This window comes from Manis javanica, chromosome 11 (assembly GCF_040802235.1).
Source record: "Manis javanica isolate MJ-LG chromosome 11, MJ_LKY, whole genome shotgun sequence".
In the NCBI taxonomy this organism is placed as follows: Eukaryota; Metazoa; Chordata; class Mammalia; order Pholidota; family Manidae; genus Manis; species Manis javanica.
This window is the reverse complement of record NC_133166.1, coordinates 59,857,991-59,876,177: the sequence shown is the minus strand read 5'-3', so window position 1 is coordinate 59,876,177 and position 18,187 is coordinate 59,857,991. Positions and strand designations below refer to the sequence as shown.

At 36.0% G+C, this 18,187-nt stretch overlaps 1 protein-coding gene across 6 annotated transcripts in view; it reads left to right on the top strand.

The window, feature by feature from the left end:
- The window catches only part of LRRC4C (leucine rich repeat containing 4C), a 752,614-nt gene that overhangs the window by 550,472 nt on the left and 183,955 nt on the right, over window positions 1–18,187 (top strand). For all 6 annotated transcript variants that reach the window (XM_073216427.1, XM_073216432.1, XM_073216426.1 and 3 more), the window contains one exon: window positions 18,018–18,114. The gene's annotated coding sequence lies outside the window, so the exon portion shown is untranslated. The remainder of the gene's footprint in view (window positions 1–18,017; window positions 18,115–18,187) is intronic.

Below are 18,187 nucleotides of genomic sequence, written 5' to 3'. Positions count from 1 at the left end.
TGAAATTTTGTAAAGCAAAGAAAAGGAAAGGAAGGAATAAATGGAAAGAAGGGAGGGAGCAAGGAAGGAAAAGAGAAAGAAAAAAGGATAAAGTAAAATTTTGAGATAGATAACTCCAATTGCATTGATGCTTTATCATATCTCACTCTCTGCTGACTGGCTGACATGCTTCCTTATGTATGTATATATTTATCTGGTGCCTTCAGTATTTTGCTTAAAGCCTTGTTCATCAATATGCTTACTATTACTGGATTCTTGAGACCCCAGTTTTGGGATCACAATGAGATAGCATATAAATAGCAAAATAAAACATAATTTCCTTCCTCTCCTACTCATATTTGGTGGGGTATTACTGTGAAGCACTGATATAAACTTCACTTAAAATGTTTTATGATATCCTCAGCTTATTTTCCTAAATCCTGGCCTTCTGTCCTTACAGAAAATAATTCCCAGTGGCATGCTTTTCTTGACAGTGTCTTATGAAACCATTATTAAAAGTTTACTGAAATGTTTCAACTGTGTCTTGGGTAATAAGTAAATGTTCCCAGTAGGTACAAACTTAATATTTAGAAGTCATGTATCAGTTTTAACCAAACAACTTTTAAAAGCATGACAGGTGCCACTCAATATAAAACAGAACAGGATCTCCAGTAGCGTTTTTCTCTGTACATGCTAAATCAGAGTGAATGCAAATACCAAGTTAGGATTTTCCATCTTGAGCACAAAGTTTACAGTAATTACATTAGCTAAGCATGTCCCCCACCTTGGTTTATGTGACAATTATATATATATATATATATATATATATGTAGATATATATGTAGATATATCTACATATATAGACATAATTGAGTAATATGAGTGGATATATAATGTGATTCATCAGAATAATTTTATTTGCCTACTAAAAGCAAATGAGCCTAACAAGTAAGAATTGCCTTATATATTATTCTATTTTAACCAGAGGAGGAGGCCACAAATGAATTGTGTTAAAGATGGCATATTTTTGGTAGCCTTTACTCTCTATGTCATTTTTCATTTTAATACCCAGCAGAACTCACACATTTGAATTCTTTTAGAGCTAGCTTGGGTCATCAGCCCACCTATTTATTCAATCATCTATTAATCCATTAATTCATTCAATAAATGTTCATGAGTGATAAATATGTTCCCTGTTTTAAATGGCCTACAGTTTCATGTTTTTATTGAAGTGTCATTGATATATGATCTTATACTGGTTTCAAGTATACAACCCTGTTTCAACAGTTACCTATATTATTAAGTTCTCACCCCCACTAGTACAGTTACTATCTGTCAAATAGGAAGATGTTACATAATCACTGACTATATTCTTCATGCTGAACTACCGTCCCCATGACCAGCTTATATTATGATTGAGAAATTATGTTCCCCTTTACTCCCTTCCCTTAACCCCCAACTAACAGCAACCCCTCCCCCATGGTCAACACCAATCACTTCTCAGGGTCTATGAGTTAACTATTTTGTTCACTTTGTTTTGTTTTGTTTTTAGATTCCACAAATAGTGAAATCATACAGTATTTGTTTTTCTCTACCTGGCTTATGTCACTTAGGATAATACGCTCTAGGTCCATCTATGTTGTTGCAAATGGCAGGGTTTCTTTTTTATGGGTGAATAATATTCCACTGTCTATATGTACCACCTTGTTTTATCCATTCATCTACTGATGGATACTTTGGTTGCTTCCACATCTTAGCTATTATTGTGTGAAATAGCCTACAGTTTCTTCAGGAAGAGAAATATAAGTGAATGCTAATGATACAGTCTGATGATTGACTCAGTGGGGATACGTGTGTATGGTATGATGAGAATAAAGGGACCAGGACACTCAATTTTGCTTAGCAGATATAAGAAAGTTAGATGGCACTAAAATTTAAAGAACAACTAGAAAATTGTTAGAAGAACAGAGCAGAACACTAAAACCCATGAACAATCATAGCAGAGAAATGAAGTATTCAGGGAATTAGACGAGCTTCAATTTTCTTGGACTACAAAGTAGAAGTCATAAAATATTGGGCTTTGACACCTAGGAAAGGAAGGACATTAAAGAAGAAAAATAAGATACCTTAATTCACACTTCAGTGTGATGATGAAAAGGTGTGAAACTACTTCTGGGTTGAATTGTGTTTCCCAAAATATGTTGACATTCTAACCCCTGGTAGCTGTGAATGTGACCTTATTTGAAAATAGAGTCCTTGCATCTTTGTAATCAAGTTAAAATGAAGTTATACTGGATTATGGTGAACCCTTAATCCAATGAGTTGTGTGTTACTAAAGAAAAGGAAATTGAGAGATGCAGAGAGGCTCACACTACAGGGAAGAAGGCCATGTGAAGATGCAGGCAGAATTAGTAGTTATGTGACCAGAAACCAGGGAATACAGACTCGTCAAAAGCTAGAAGAGGCAAGAAAAGGTTCTCCCACAGAGCTTCGGGAGAGCAGAGCAGGCCTACATCATTTTTTCCCAGTTAAATTTGAATTTCAGACACACAGTGCATACATTTGAGACATACTGAAGAATTTTCCTTATTAATCTGAAATTCAATTCAAACTTTTTTCCAGCTTTATTGAGATACAGTTGGTATATAACATAATTTAAGCATGATGTGTACAACACTGTGATGATTTGATGCATAAATATATTGCAAAATGATTACCAAAATAAGGCTGGTTGACACATCCAACACCTCATGTAATTACAATATTTGTGTGTTTGTGTGGTAAGAACATTTAAGATCTATTCTCTTAGTAACTTTCAAGTATATGATACAGTGCGTTAACTATCGTCACCATGCTGTACTTTAGATCCTTAGAACTTACTCATCTTATAACTGAAAGCTTGTGTCCTTTGATCACCATCCCCCCATTTCTCCCATCCTTTGCCCCTGAGAGCCACCATTCCACTCTTTCTATGGGGGTTATTTTTGTTTGGTTTTATATTCTCCACATAAGTCAGATCATATAGTATTTGTTTTTTGTCTGCCTGTTTCACTTAGTGTAATGTCTTTGAGGTTGTCACATGTTGTCATGTGACACAAATGGCCAGATTTCCTGTTTTCTTATGGCTGTGTATTATTCCATGTGTGTGTGTATAAACACCTCATTTTCTTTATCTGTTCATCCACCCATGAACACTTATGTTGTTTCAATGTCTTGGCTATTGTGAGTAATGCTACAGTGAATATAATGAATATGTTCATGCATTTATCTTGAGCTCATGATTTCATTTCCTTCTGATATATACCCAGAAGTGGCATTGCTGAGTTATATGGTAGTTCTAGGTCTAATTTTTTGAGGAATCTTCATACTGTTTTCTAGAATGGCTGTATCAATTTGCATTCCCACCACAGTGTACAAGGATTCCTTTTTCTCCACATCTTTTCTAGCATTTGTTATCTCCCATCCTTTTGATAACAGCTATTCTAATAGATGTGAAATGATATCTCATTGTGGTTCTGATATGCTTTACTCTGATGATTAGTGATATTGAGTATCTTTTCATTTACCCCTTGGGCATTTGTATATCTTTTTTGGAAAAAAATATCTACTCAGTTCATTTGCCCCTCTTTTTTTAATGGGCTTTTTGTTTTTTTTGCTATTGAATTGTATGAACTCCTTATATATTTTAGATTTTAACCTCTTGTCTGAAAGATGGTTTGCAAGTATTTCCCTCCATGCCACAAGCTGCCTCATCACTCTATTAATTGCTTACTATGCAGACACTCTTTAGTTTGATTAGTTTCACTTGCTTCTTTTTTCTTTTATTGGTTTTGCTTTTGATGTCTTGTCCAAAAATTCTTACCGAGATCAATGTCAAGGAATGTTTTCCCTATGGTTTTGTGGTTTTGGTTCTTACAGTTAAGTCTTAAATCTATTTCAAGTCTATTTTTGTGATTGGTGTAAGACAGGGGTCCAGTTTCACTCTTTCGCATGTGACTATACAATTTCCCCAACACCATTTATTGAAATGATTATGTCTCCCCTATTGAGTATTCATAGTTCCCATGTCACATATTAGTTGACTGCATATGCAAAGGTTAATTCCTGGGCTCTCAATTTTGTTCCATTGATCTATATGTCTGTTCTTATGCCAGTACCATACTGCTTTTTATCAGTATAACATTGAAGTATAGCCTGAAATCAGGAAATGTGATGCCTCCAGCTTTGTTCTTCTTTTCAAAGTTGCTTTGGCTATTTGGGGTCTTTGGTGGTCCCATATAAATTAGGATTATTTTTTCTAATTCTGTGGAAAATGCCATTAAAAACATGTTATGGATTTCATTGAATCTATCGATAGCTTTGGATCTAGCATATGTCTAGTGTGCTAGTATTAATTCTTCTGATCCATGATTACATGATATCTTTCATTTATTTGTGTTTTCTCCAATTTCTTTCAAAAGTATCTTAGAGTCTTCAATATACAGATCTTTCAACTCTTTGGTTAAATTTATTTCTAACTATTTCATTGTTTATTGATGCTGTTGCAAATGAGACTGTTTTCTTTGTCTCGTATTCAGATACTTCATTGTTAGTGTATAGCAATACAACTACTTTATGTATGTTGATTTTTCATCCTGCAACTTTAGTGAATTCAGTTATGAGTTCTAACAGCTTGTTAGTGGAACCTTTAGAGTTTCTTTTATATATAAATTATGTCATCTTCAGGACAATTTTACATTTTTCTTTTCAATTTGAATGACTTAATGTTTTTTACTTGACTAATTGTTCTCACTAGGACTTCTTGTGCTATGTTTGAATAAGAGTGGTAATAGTGGGAACCCTTGTCATATCACTTATTTTACACTTAAAGATTTCAGCTGTTCACCATTACGTATGGTGGTAGCTGTGGAAACTTTTATAATGAATGGTGATTGAATTTTATCAAACACTTTTTCTGCGTCTATTGAGAAGGTCATGTGATTTTTTATACTTCATTCTATTAATGTGATGTTTCATGTATATTGATTTGTGTACATCAAATCATCCTTGCATCCCAAGGTTAAATCCCACTTGACCACAGTGTGTTATGTTTTTAAGGTACTGTTGAATTAGGTTTGCTAAAATTTTGTTGAGAATGTTTTAGTATATATCTGTAAGGGATATTGGTATATAATTTTTTTTTTGTAGTATCCTTATCTGGCTTTGGTATCAGGGTAATGCTGGCCACAGAAAATGAGTTTGGTTATGTTCTCTCCTCTTGAGTTTTCTGGTAAAATTTGTGAAGACTGGCACTAACTTTTCTTTAAATGTTTGGCAGAATTCACCAGTAAAGCCATTTAGTAATGGACATTTCTTTTTGGGGAAGTTTTTGATCATTGCTTCAATCTCCGTAATCATCACTGGTCTGTTCAGGTTTTGTATTTCCTCATGATTCAGGCTTGTAGGTTGTATGTTTCTAGGAATTTATACATTTTTTTCTAGGTTATCCAATTGGTTGGCATATGATTGTTCATAGTAGCCTCCTATGATCTTTTTTATTTTGTTGACAACTGTGGTGTCAGTTGTAGTGTCTCCCACTAGGTCCCTGGGCACTAGGTTCTGACCATGGCTGAAGGAGTGAGAGCCAATTAAAGAGCTGCAGTCCTGCAGGGGCACAGACAAGAGTGCCTCCTGTGGGCAGACTGGCTATCTGTGGCTATGAGGATGCTGGATACACATAAAAGGAACTTTCAGGATCCCTGAAGGTACACATGTAAGGTTTTTTGCTTGGTCCTTGTGTCAGCTGTCCAGTTTGCAGGACTGCATCTGGGTGGGGGCTGATCCTTGAAAAAGCTTTTTCAGGGTCTCTAAGGGCAAAGACAGGAGTGTCTCGTGAAGGATCCCCATGCCAGCAAGACTGTTCATGACTATGGCTGGGACAGGCTGGAGCCCAGTTGTAGGGCCATTTCACATTCTACAGTCTAACCAAATTCGGGAGGCTCCCCTCCAGGGGCTCCCAGACTGTGGCCAAGAGGGCCTAAAGTCGGTTCATGGTCCACAGCCAGGAATTAAGTCTGCATGTCTATTACCTGATACACGTGTAGGCATGACCCCTCCTGGGTCTTTTGGTGTATGGTGCTTAGGACACACCCAAAGCCAAACAGGGCTATAGCTGACTTCTTAGGGGTCCAGAGCTGCTTATGTTTCTATGGCCCCAAGTATAGTCGGTGAGTCAGCTGCCTGGTTATGAGCTGGACCTGCTCTCTTCAATCTTAGACTTCACTGGAGTCTCACAATTTCCTACGTGAACCCCAAAACTCCTTACAGAGGCACTTTTGTCTGTGGATGGGTGTCAAATCATTATTGTAAAGGGGGGAGATATGTGCAAGGAACACCTTATTTGACCATTTTTTCTGAAGTCATTCCCAACATCTTGATTTTGAACTTCTGGCCTCCAGAACTATGAGGGTATAAATTTCTACTCTTTTAAGACACCCCACATGTGGTACAGGTATCCCCTGCTTTTCCAAAGTTTGTGTTATGCTACATTGCTTTTCTGAAAGACCTGCATTAATAACCGTTTTCACTGAAAGAAATCTGAAGACGATGTTCACGTTTACAAAAAAAAGGCCAAAAGCAAGAATATGCTCAGCATTTGTTTTGCACACAATTGTTACAGAGGCAGCACATAACCCAGCAGTGGGAGTGGAACCACTGAGTCCCCGCCTGAGTAACTACTCTTAGCCTCTTAGCATCAGCCACCGTAGCTCTGAGCTCTGTCTGTCAGCATCAATGACTTATCTTGATTCATTTTGAGCATCTGAGAGCAAGATGTGCCCCTAGGTATCAGAAAAGCCTGAGAGGTTATTTTAGGGGTCTAGGAATGCTCATTGTTCCATAAGTTAATGGTAATTGCTTCACTTTATGCCATTTCAGCTTATAAAAGATTTCATAGGAATGCTCTACTTTTGGGTTAGCAGGGAGAACCTGTACTTTGGTACCACAGTCCTAGGAAATTAACATGCTGCTAAAATGTGTAGTATTCAATTTGAAATACTTATGTAGCAAAAGATTATCAGAAAAACTGTGTCTCCAGTGTTAATTTTTATGTTACCGAACTTGGGTCAATGTTAGTAATCCCATCGCAGACTCTCCCACATAAGCAACTCAGTTCATATGTATTCATAATTAACTGATTCTTCTTCATTAAGTTAACTGGCATAACTCACAGGATTCAGAGAATGACACTATATCAAGTAAGAAAGTATCTACCATGTGACAGCCTATCCTTGAGTACTCAAGGACAAGAAACTCTCTACTTTTAAAGGCAGTCTGTTCTACCCTTGGATAGTGTTGACGGTTTAGACACTTATTTTATTTATGTTGAGATGAAATTGCATTTCTTATCATTACCACTTTTTTTTTTTTGGTTCTTGTTCTGTGCCTTGCATCGCAGGAAACTATTTTAATTGAACTTTCCCAGAGCAACCCAGGAACCCAGATTCATGGCCACTGTCCTCCTAGCCTGTTTGTTTTCAGCAGACTCCTTTGAGTGTGGCTCATGTGACATGGTTTCAGTTCACAGCACTGTTCCAGTTGTCCCCTCATCTTCTTTACAGGTACCACGTGCAATAGCATTTCAACTCCATGTCTTTCTGCTGGTAGTCACCACAGCATTGGGCTCTTTTCTCATGACTACTGCATGGCTAGCTTGCCCAAGTAAACAAGGTTTAATTAAATTTTAATGTTGCACTCAGCTCAAATCTTAATTGCACTTACCATTAATTTATATGGAACAATGAGCATTCCTAGACCCCTAAAATAACCTCTCAGGCTTTTCTGATACCTAGGGGCACATTTCGTTCTCAGATGCTCAAAATGAATCAAGATAAGTCACTGATGCTGACAGACAGAGCTCAGAGGTACGGTGGCTGATGCTGAGAGTCTGTGATGGGATTACTAACATTGACCCAAGTTCTGTAACATAACAAATAACATAATCTTAATGATTTTCTCTGTTTATTTGATTATTTTCACCTCCTTACACTATTAGCAGAATATGAAATGAGAGTGTATGGAATGCAGAATCAGTCCCCCTTAGAAAAGGTAGCATTTTGTCTCTCACTCATAGCCTTTCACTAAGCTTACATTTAGGCTCATCAAAAAAGTCTCAGTTTTTCTTCATAATAGATTTAGCTCTATAATAAACATAAATAAATGTATATTTGCAACAGTGTTTGTTCTTTTTGAGTTACAAAAGTGGAATAAAAAAATCGGAGCAAATATTTAATTCAGAAAGTTTTGAGTACATCCCTCCAGGCTGCTGTTTACTTGGTGATCCCTTTCACATTCATGAATTATCTAAATTGAAACAATTAGTCCTTTGAGCACTCCACAAGCTAAAGAGCACATAAGATATTCTTTATTTGAATTGGTATTATTTCTCTTCTTTTTCTAATTTATGACAAAAATAATCATCATGGCTATTACTCTCTGGGGAAAAATAAAACGAAAAAGTGGTACCCAGGAATCCCTAGATTACTAATTTCTCCAAGCTGTTCATAAATCCTCAAGAAATGCCCTACACCTCAATTGTCACATTTTGATCCAATAACAGTTACTTGAATAGTTAACTAGTATTTCCTGCCTTAGAGAAGTGCAAGAGAAAATATGATTACATGGTCTGCTATATACATGCAACTTGTCAACTACTTCAGTTATCTCTAACAGTTAAAGGCAAATATGAAAAAAGAACATCTGGACTTATTGTGCTGTATCAATGAACTGATAATGATGTGAATGTATTCTTTCTGGCAATTCACTTCTTGCTTTCTTAATGTTTTTACTATAGATGATAATAATGATTTTCTCTGTTTATTTGATGATTAAAAAACCAAAGAGCCTGGAAGACTTCTGGAACACCAGGCTTCTGATTCTCATGTCAAATAGTAATAGTGTAAAGTGGCTACATAGTATTTACTACACTCTGGTAAAAATACTGTCGCATAAAATTTTGGGCAATCTCTTTTCAAAGCTATATAGGCCATGAAAAAATGAAATCCCAAGTTTGGGTATACATGTTCTCATTTTAGTTCTTCCTGTGTAAACTAAATTCTTTTAAAATGTTTCTGAAAATTATTTCAATTTGAGTGGTCTGTAAAACTAGCCATATATTATATGTCTGTTAACATGTGTACAAATCATGAAATTATTATTATATAATGATTGATGTCATTCTTTCCTAAAAGAATATCAAGTTATTCACAGTTAGAAGTTAGAAGTATAAAATGAAAATAAAATCTAATTTTCTAAAGGATGTAAAGTTTTCATAGGTAGAACATAAACATGGTTCTTTACCATGTTTGATTCTTAATTTTTGCAATAGACCCAGAGTCAGTGTAGAGTTCAGTGAAGTCAGTGTTCTGAATCGCACCTGAGATATTTTTAATGTAGTTTGTGGCAAGTGTTTATTAAGTGAAATGCTGACTGACATACTCACAGATGGATTGGCTAACTGATTAGCCAGTGAGAATGACCATGAAAACATATTCATGCACTGAACTAACAGCCAAGAGTTACTGTAAAGCTCCATAGTTTTGATGAATATTAACTGCTTAATGATGGCAAATAAAAACAGAAGCCCTCTTCTTGGTCATTCACTTTCTTCTACAAAGGAACAGCAAGGCTTAGTTAATTTGAAATAAATCTGGAACATTGGGACTTCCCATTTGAATCTTCCTAATTATGCATGGAAAAGTGGTTTCCCTATGTGAACAAAGCACCTCACATGACCCCAAAGGGCTTGTGCCCTCCACAGACAGTCTTTGTTGACAGACCTACAGTGGGAATCAGCAACTCTCTGCCTGGATCCATGAGGAAGTCAAAAGAAAGCTTACAATATTTCTTCCTCTACCATTGCTAGAGGCCCCTTAGAATAAGACTGAACCTCAGCCCTACAAAACAGACCTTCTCCAGCAGCCACATGCAGCACTGAAAATTTCCCAATAGCTGCCCCAAACCTAGGAGTCTTCCCTTGTTATATTTTTCACTTGCAATCCACCAGCAAAGTCTACTGGGATTTGTTCCAAAATATATTTCAGTTACTCCACATTTCTCATATTCAGTTCATCCTTGGGTCTGAGTCTTCATCACTTTTGCCTGAATTTCTGCTGTATTGCCAACTTTCCTACCTGCACATGATCTTTCCCGGTCAATCCATTTTCTACTCACTGATTTGTATCATCTTTAAAAAGTACAAATCAGATGAGTGACACTCCCTTCTTATTTCTTAGAAGATTCCTATTACACTGGAAATTAAATCCAAAGAGGTTCTCAGGAGCTGCAAGCCCCTGCATTCTTTGTTTCTTTCCTACTTCTCCAATTTCAGTTTCTCATAGTATCTTTCTTATCACACTCAAGATGTAACAGTTTCCCCTTTGCTCCTTGGGCTTGTAAATGTTACAAACTGATCTAAACTGCTTGGTCCTACACAATGCAAAGGTACCAGACTTTGGTAGATAATAACAGGCAAGGAAGCATGAGCTGGGTGGGGGTTAGCTTACCCTCAGTACTAGGCAAAAGTAAAGAAAAGTCACTGGCCTAACTTTGCTAACCACATAGATGCTTATTAGAGTAAAGCAAAAGTCACTGGCCTAATTTTGTTAACCACATACATGCTTTCACTGGTAAGTACACACAAAATAGTTTCAACATTTAGTTCTGGAAGTGCAACAAAGCTACCTTTTTTTGTTCTTTATGTGCTCTGAGTGCCACCTTTCAGTGGAGACTCTTCCGGAGGCAGATTTAGTATAGTTGGATCAGCCAATGAAATATTTTTCTAATTTATGGCTACACAGAAAACCATTTATGAATCAAGCCTCAGGTATCTTCCTTACCCTAAGTATATAAGCTTCATACCTCACTTGATCCTTAAATTCTGTTAATGTAAATATGAGTAGTGTCTCAAAAATATGTAGGCCAATCCACATATAGTGAATACTTTTAATTTCATCAGTAGAGGACCATTTCTTTTATTTGTAATTCAAATATCAAGACATTTGTTTAGCAATAATTACCAATTATTGGCAATAATTACTAGTTTCTAATGTGAACTATGATTATTGGCTGGTCACCTAGTTTTGATCAAGATGGAAAGAAAAAATAAAAGATTTCATAGCTCTCTAGAGTATGGCTTACATAACACTAGCATATGACATCAGATTATGAATTCTTCACTGGGACAAGTTATCCCGTCTTTCCTGGAGTCAAAGCTTAAGCAGCTGGAGTTTTCATAGTAGCATACTATCTTTGCTGAAGTAGCATCAGTAAGTTATTTTAACATTATTTCAGGAATTTTGCACTTGTTGCTGGCTTATCTAGGAAATTGTGTTAACCCCCATCCTAAGGTCTTCATGTATCAGGCTCTTTCTCATTCTACCAAAGCCCAATTTTGCCCTGTCAAATCCTTCCATGGCCAAGCTATCCAAAGACTAGCAATAGTATTGCTATAGTAATACAGTAACCACAACTATAATAGCCAATAATTTTGAGCATTTCTATGTGACAAGTACTAGGCTAATCACTGTACACTTACTAATTCATTCAATCCTCATGACAAGCCTACGAAGTGGTTTATCTTCATATTATAGATGAAAAATTTGAGACAGAGGATCTTGCAAACATAACATAATGAGGAAGTAACAGAACTAGAATTCAAATCTAGTGCAGCCCTGTCCAGAGTTCACCCTTTTTACAGTTAAAGAAACACTGACCGACCCCATCCTAATTACTATCACATCACTCTATTTATTTCTCAATAGATTTTACCATAGTCTGTAAATATTTTTTATTCACTTAATTGTTCTTTCTCATCTGTCATCAAAATGTAAATTTCGTAAGTGCAGGGATCACACCATCTTATCCATTACTCCATCACAAGTTCTAATACTTTTTCTGGAATGTAATTCATGCTTAATAAGTATATTTTCGCAAAAATGAATGAGGGTGATAGAACACAGAGCATTGCTAATTCTCTCTCTCTTATTGACCCATTTCACTCCATAGTCAAAAGGAAAGGTATGAGGACAGAAATACTGAGTCACTCTGACATTCTCTACCACCTGTGTCTTGCATATGGTATCACATGAACTCCATCAGGGATTTACTAGAGCCTATTTTGACATCTGACAGTTTTATGGAGAAAGAACTGCTATATTCCATCAATTCTCCACCGTATTGCCAGAGTGATATTTCTTAAATCAGCTCACTTAAACTCACCAGAGTCCCAGGTAATGCAATAAGACAAGAAAAAGAAATAAACTGTATACAGATTAGGAGGGAAGAAATAAAAATATCTTTGTTTGCAGATGATGTGGTCATCTATGAAGAAAATCTGACAGACTCAACAATAAAAACACTCCTGGATCCAATAAGCAATTATAGTAGTTTCAGGATGCAAAGTTAATATGCAAAAGTCTATCTCTTATACCAGCAAGGAAAAGGTGGAATTTAAAATTAAAACACATTACTATTTATATTAGCACCACAAAAATTGAAATACTTTAGTATAAATCTAACAAAATATGTATAAGATCTATATGAAGAAAACTACTAAACTCTGATGAAATGCATCAAAAAAGGTCTAAATAAATGGAGAGATATTCCATGTTCATAGATAGAGAGTAATATTGTCAAGATGTCTATTGTTCCCAATTTGAGCTATAGATTCAATGTAATTCGAATGAAAATCTCAGCAAATTATTTTATGATATTGACAACTGAAAAGTCAATTGCCTTTTATATGAAAAGGCAAAAGACAGAATAGTCAACACAATATTGAAGGATAAGAACGAAATCAGAGAATTGACACTACTAGATTTCAAGACTTATTATAAAGCTGTAGTAATCAAAACAGTGTAGTGATGGTAGAAGAATAGAAAAATAGATCATTGTAACAAAATAGACATCCCAGAAATAGACCCACATAAGTATTGCCAACTGATCTTTGATAAAGGAGCCAAGGCAATAAAATGGAGCAAAGAAAGTGATGGTCTTCTCAATAAATGGTTGCTGGAGAAACTAAACATACACAAGCAGAAAATAAAAATCTAGACACAGGCCTTACACTCATCACAAAAATTAACTCAAAATTTATCATAGGCCTAAATGTAAAATGAAAAACTATAGAACTGAGTAATCAGATGGCTTTGAATATTTCAATGACTTTTTATACAAAATACCAAAGGTATAATGCATAAAATAGTTTATAAACTGAGCTTCATTACAATCAAAAACTTCTGCTCTGTAAAAGCATCAACAAGAGAATGAGAAGACAAGACACAGATTGGGAGAAAATATTTGCAAATACCACATCTGATAAAAGACCTCTATCCAAAATGTACAAATAAAAACTCTTAAAATTTAACAATAAGAAAAAAGAAAAAAAACAGGCCAAAGATCTGAAGAGATTCTTCACCTAAGAAGATATATGAGACACATGAGACATCATATGTCACTAGGGAAATGCAAATTAAAACAATGAGATAGCACTACACACCTGTTAGAATGGCCAAAATTAGAAATACTGACACCACCAAATGCTAATGAGAAGGGGAACAACAAGAATTCTCACTTATTGCTGTTGTGAATGCAAAATGGTACAGCCATACTGAAGAGCAGTTTCTTACAAAACTAAACATACTCTATCAAACAATTCAGCAGTTGCACTTCTTGGTATTTACCCAAAGGGGATGAAAACATGTCTACACAAAAACTTGCACACAGATGTTTATAATTGTTTAATTCATAACTGACAAGATTTGGAAGTAATCAAGGAATCCATCAGTAGGTAAGTAGATAAAATAAATTGTGGTACATCCAGACAATGAATATTATTCAGCATTCAAAAGAAATGATCTATCAAGCTATTAAAAGACAGGGAGGAACCTTAAATGCATATTTTATATGAAAAAGCCAATCTAAAAAGGCTACATGGTCTGTGATTGCAACTATATGACATTCTTGAAAAGGCAAAATTACTGATACAGAAAAATTCTAGTGGTTTCCAGGGGCTACAGGTAAGGGAAAGATGACTAGGTAGAGTGCAGAGGACTTTTAGGGCACTGAAACTATTCTGTTTGATACTACAATGGTAGATATATGTCATTATACATTTTGTAAAAACTCTAGTCTGTACTACACCAAGAGCGAACTCTAACGTAAGCTGTGAACTTTGGGTGATAATGACAAATCAACGTAAGTTCATTAATTATAACAAATGTACCACTGTAGTGTGGGATGACCATCTTGAAAGAGGGTGCGAATGTGTGAAATGTGTGGGGATAGGAGATATATGGAAACTATCTTTACTTTCCATTCAATTTTCCTGTGAACATAAAACTTCTCTATAAAATGAGGTTCATTAAAACAAACAAAAATACATCAGAACCTCTGAATCTGCATGATTTTAAGGATAGTCTCCAAACTTTTTAGCATTGCATGTAAGATTTCTCATACACTTGACTCTGCCTCACCATGTTAATTTTCTGCACTCATACTTGTTACACATACAAACACAAGCACGCACACACACCCTTACCCCACCTCTCTAATCATTCAGAACTTCTTGTTCATTAAAGCAAAGGTTTCAGGCTCATTTCTGAATGGAAAGACTATATGCTCTTATTTGTCTAATTCCTGCTTGTCTTTTCAGCCTTATTTCTCCAGGAGGCTGTTCTTAATTTTCCTCCATTTTATTTAGGTGTTTCTGATTGCAGCCAATATGTCCCTTCTTTTATCACAGAACATGTCATATTATTCTATAATTGTTTATATGTGAGTGACTGAATCCTTCAGTAGACTATGAGTTCCTTGAAGTAGAACCTGTGGTGTTTTAGCATAGTTCTGTGTCCATAATAAGCATTCTAGACAAATTTGTTGGCTAAGATGATGGGGGTGGGGAGGATAGAGCTTGGATACTAGAGCATTCCTAGACCTGAAAACCATCTATGGCAAACTGCTCTTCAGGGAAGTTGTACAGTTGCTGGAAGCATTTCACATCTTTAGTGGATAGGGCCAACTTCATTCCCTGGTGATATCAGTACGGCATCTTTCACCAGCCTGAAAATCCTCTGGCACTGAAAACACATAGTCTGGAAGCTGTTTGTGAGACTGAGAAGGTGAGTCAATAGATACTGTTCCAAGTTGGCAAGAAGGGACATAGTTCTAAACATCTAAAACTCCTTAATTCACATTGAGCTTCTCATTAATTTAAATGTTAATGTAAATTTAAAACATGTTGTATTGATTCGGAACTATTTTTGTATGAATATTGCATAACTAAACTCTAACAGTAGAATCCAAATGGGCATTCCTTCACATCAATTTAAGATTAAGAAAACGAGTGAGTCATTCTCTTTTTCTCTCTTTTTTAATCATGGAAAATCGTTTGTTCGAGTTATAAGCTCACTATGAGAAATTAAAAAGCTAGCTCTGAGAAACTTTGAGACTTTTGCCTATGAGTGCAATCAATTTCTACAGTGCTGTGTAAAAACATCAATTCCTGAATCTATGCTTTCAAAGTATTGCATATGTAACTTCAAATATGTATAAAAACTAGTCTTTCCCATTTCACTGGTGAGAAACCTGTAGTCTTTGTGACCATGTTTGCAATTTTTAGCCTATTTTATTAGTTCTTTAGCCAAAATCTCTTTTCATTAGGATTCATCTTTCCTTATTTAAAAGGAAAACATAGCTGTTAAAGGATGTCTCATATGTTAGACTCACATAAAAGAAATGATGGTGATGAGGATGATACCTGGAAATATTTGTATATGCCTACTTACTATGTAACCCTGATGCAAAGTCTTCTATTAAATTAGGTTGATTCTGCTAATCCCCAAAGCAGAAGGTAAAGGGGCTGCTCTGATTACCCTGTTTTACAGGTTAGGAAACTGTCCCATGGAGAGATCAAGCCACTTTCCTTAAGTTCCACAACGAAAAGTCTTGTTTCTGGCCCTAGGACTCAGGCTTGTCTGACCCCCAGGTCTTTTTCATAACCATTGTGCTCTCTGGGCCTCAGACCACATAGTGTGACTGCCATGGTGCAAAGCTAGAGTAGTGAATTTCTTTATGCCTATAAACGTAAACTTGATGATTTGATGCTACTGTTGAGAAATTGGGTGGGTGGATGAAATCCAGAAACCTGGCCCCTAGTTTGTGAACACCTTGTACCTTATTTCTTTCATCTACGATCTGTGAAATGTGAACTAATTGATTAGTGAGGCCCCTTCCAGCCCCACATTCTAGGAATCTGTATAATCATATGATTCATCTTGTTCTGATCAGCAAACGCTCTGCCTAGTCCTCTTCACCTCCACCCACCACGCTTCTTCTCCTGGAAGCCTCCGCCTCTGCAGGTAGCCCTGCCCAGCTCAGTTCACTGCTAACATGCATACCAAGTAAGCATCCTGCTAGTAACACATTTCTATGAAATATGCTAAATACCAGGCAGAAAACACAAGCCAGAAGATGAAGAAAGCAACATTTTGTTCCCCTAAACATAGAAATGAAATACCAAAATCATAGTCCCAGAGAGAATTCAGACAAGGCCCTCATATATCAAAAGCTGAATATTCACCATGCATTGAGAAGCTCCAGTACATACAGGCCTGAGAGAACTTACTGACATTGAGTATTTACTGGCCTTGGTGTAGCCAAAAAGCTTGGTAGTGCCAGGATAGAGAGAACAGTAAGAGGGTGTATAAGCTCTGGGATCAGACAGACCTGACACTTATTATCTCTTTCTGGGCTATTGAGTCATGCCTCAGTTTCTTCACCTATAAAATTAGAACTATAATTCAAAATTTTCATAGGGTAGTTTAGGAATTATTGCTTTTGCAACACAATGATGTATACAATACCATATGTATATATTTCACCCAGTAATATCCTCCCCACCTTGGAAGATACCTGAGGGGAAGAAAAAGTTATGATATAAAGCCAAATTCTGTGAGCTCTCTTACAAGTTGCCCACAATGTCCCTAGTTCTTTCAGAGTTCCAACTGCCTTCCCTCAACATGGGGATAGAAGGATGAAAATATATCTGAACCTTTGGCCATCAGGCCTCAAAGGATTATGGACCCTATGAGTTAAAAATCAAATTTTATTAGGTTCCATGAGATACACAATTGAGTTTTTTCAAATCAACAGGTGAACTTGAAAATAACCTTAGTGTCATTTATCTACAAGTAACTAATTTCCCAGAAGACATAGAAGCTAGTAACTGGGAACATATAGTAAATTTATAAAAAGTTAGGCTTCCTCTAAACATAAGAGTTTTGCTATCACAAATTCTCACTGAACATTTTACCTATGTCTAACTACATCCTTGGAAGGAAAATTGTCACAGAATTTGAAAGATGGAAGGGGCCTTAGGGGAAACTTTATACAAGGACCCTAATTTTGTATGTGAGGAGATTAAGACTCAGTGAAACTTGAATACTTGCCCAAAATTGCCTGGCTAATTATAGTAAGGTTATGACTTGAATTCAGTTCTGATTCTCAGTCCAATACCAGTGTTTACTTATTTTCTTGTCATTATATTATACTAAGACACCTTTAAACTGAGTGTATATTTTCTAGTTTTTAATGTCCTTTTGGCTATGAGGATTGAAATACACTGATAACTATCTATTGTTTTGAGCTAATGACAGAGGGATGAGGTAAGAGCAAAAAATCTCACAAATGTGTGTTCAGAAAGCTATTTATAGTTAAAGTGTTCTGTGACACATTTCAGTACTACAATGCAATGGACATTGAAATAAAGAAAATGAACATATATCTATATTTATATTCAATGAGTATCTATACATCTATGCCCATGTGTACTGTTATGGCTACCTAACTATCCATCTATCTATATTAGAAAGATGAATATTGCATCATTTCAAATGACTAGATTCTATTGGGAAAGTGTGGCAGGCAGAAGTTTTTAAGCCTAAATTTGTCCTTATTTGTATAATATGGTTTAAAGATATGGTATTTGTGTTGTCTTACTCCAGGTATAAAGGGAGCATCATCTTCAGAAACCCAGAGGCTTCCTTGACTTCTCTGGGTTTTCTCAGGAAGATCAGGATCTATTAGAGAGATTTTGATAAGGTAAGTTCAAATCACCACTAATCTTCTCTGTTGGGGCTTCCATTTTAGCTGCCCAGGATCAGAACAATGGGAG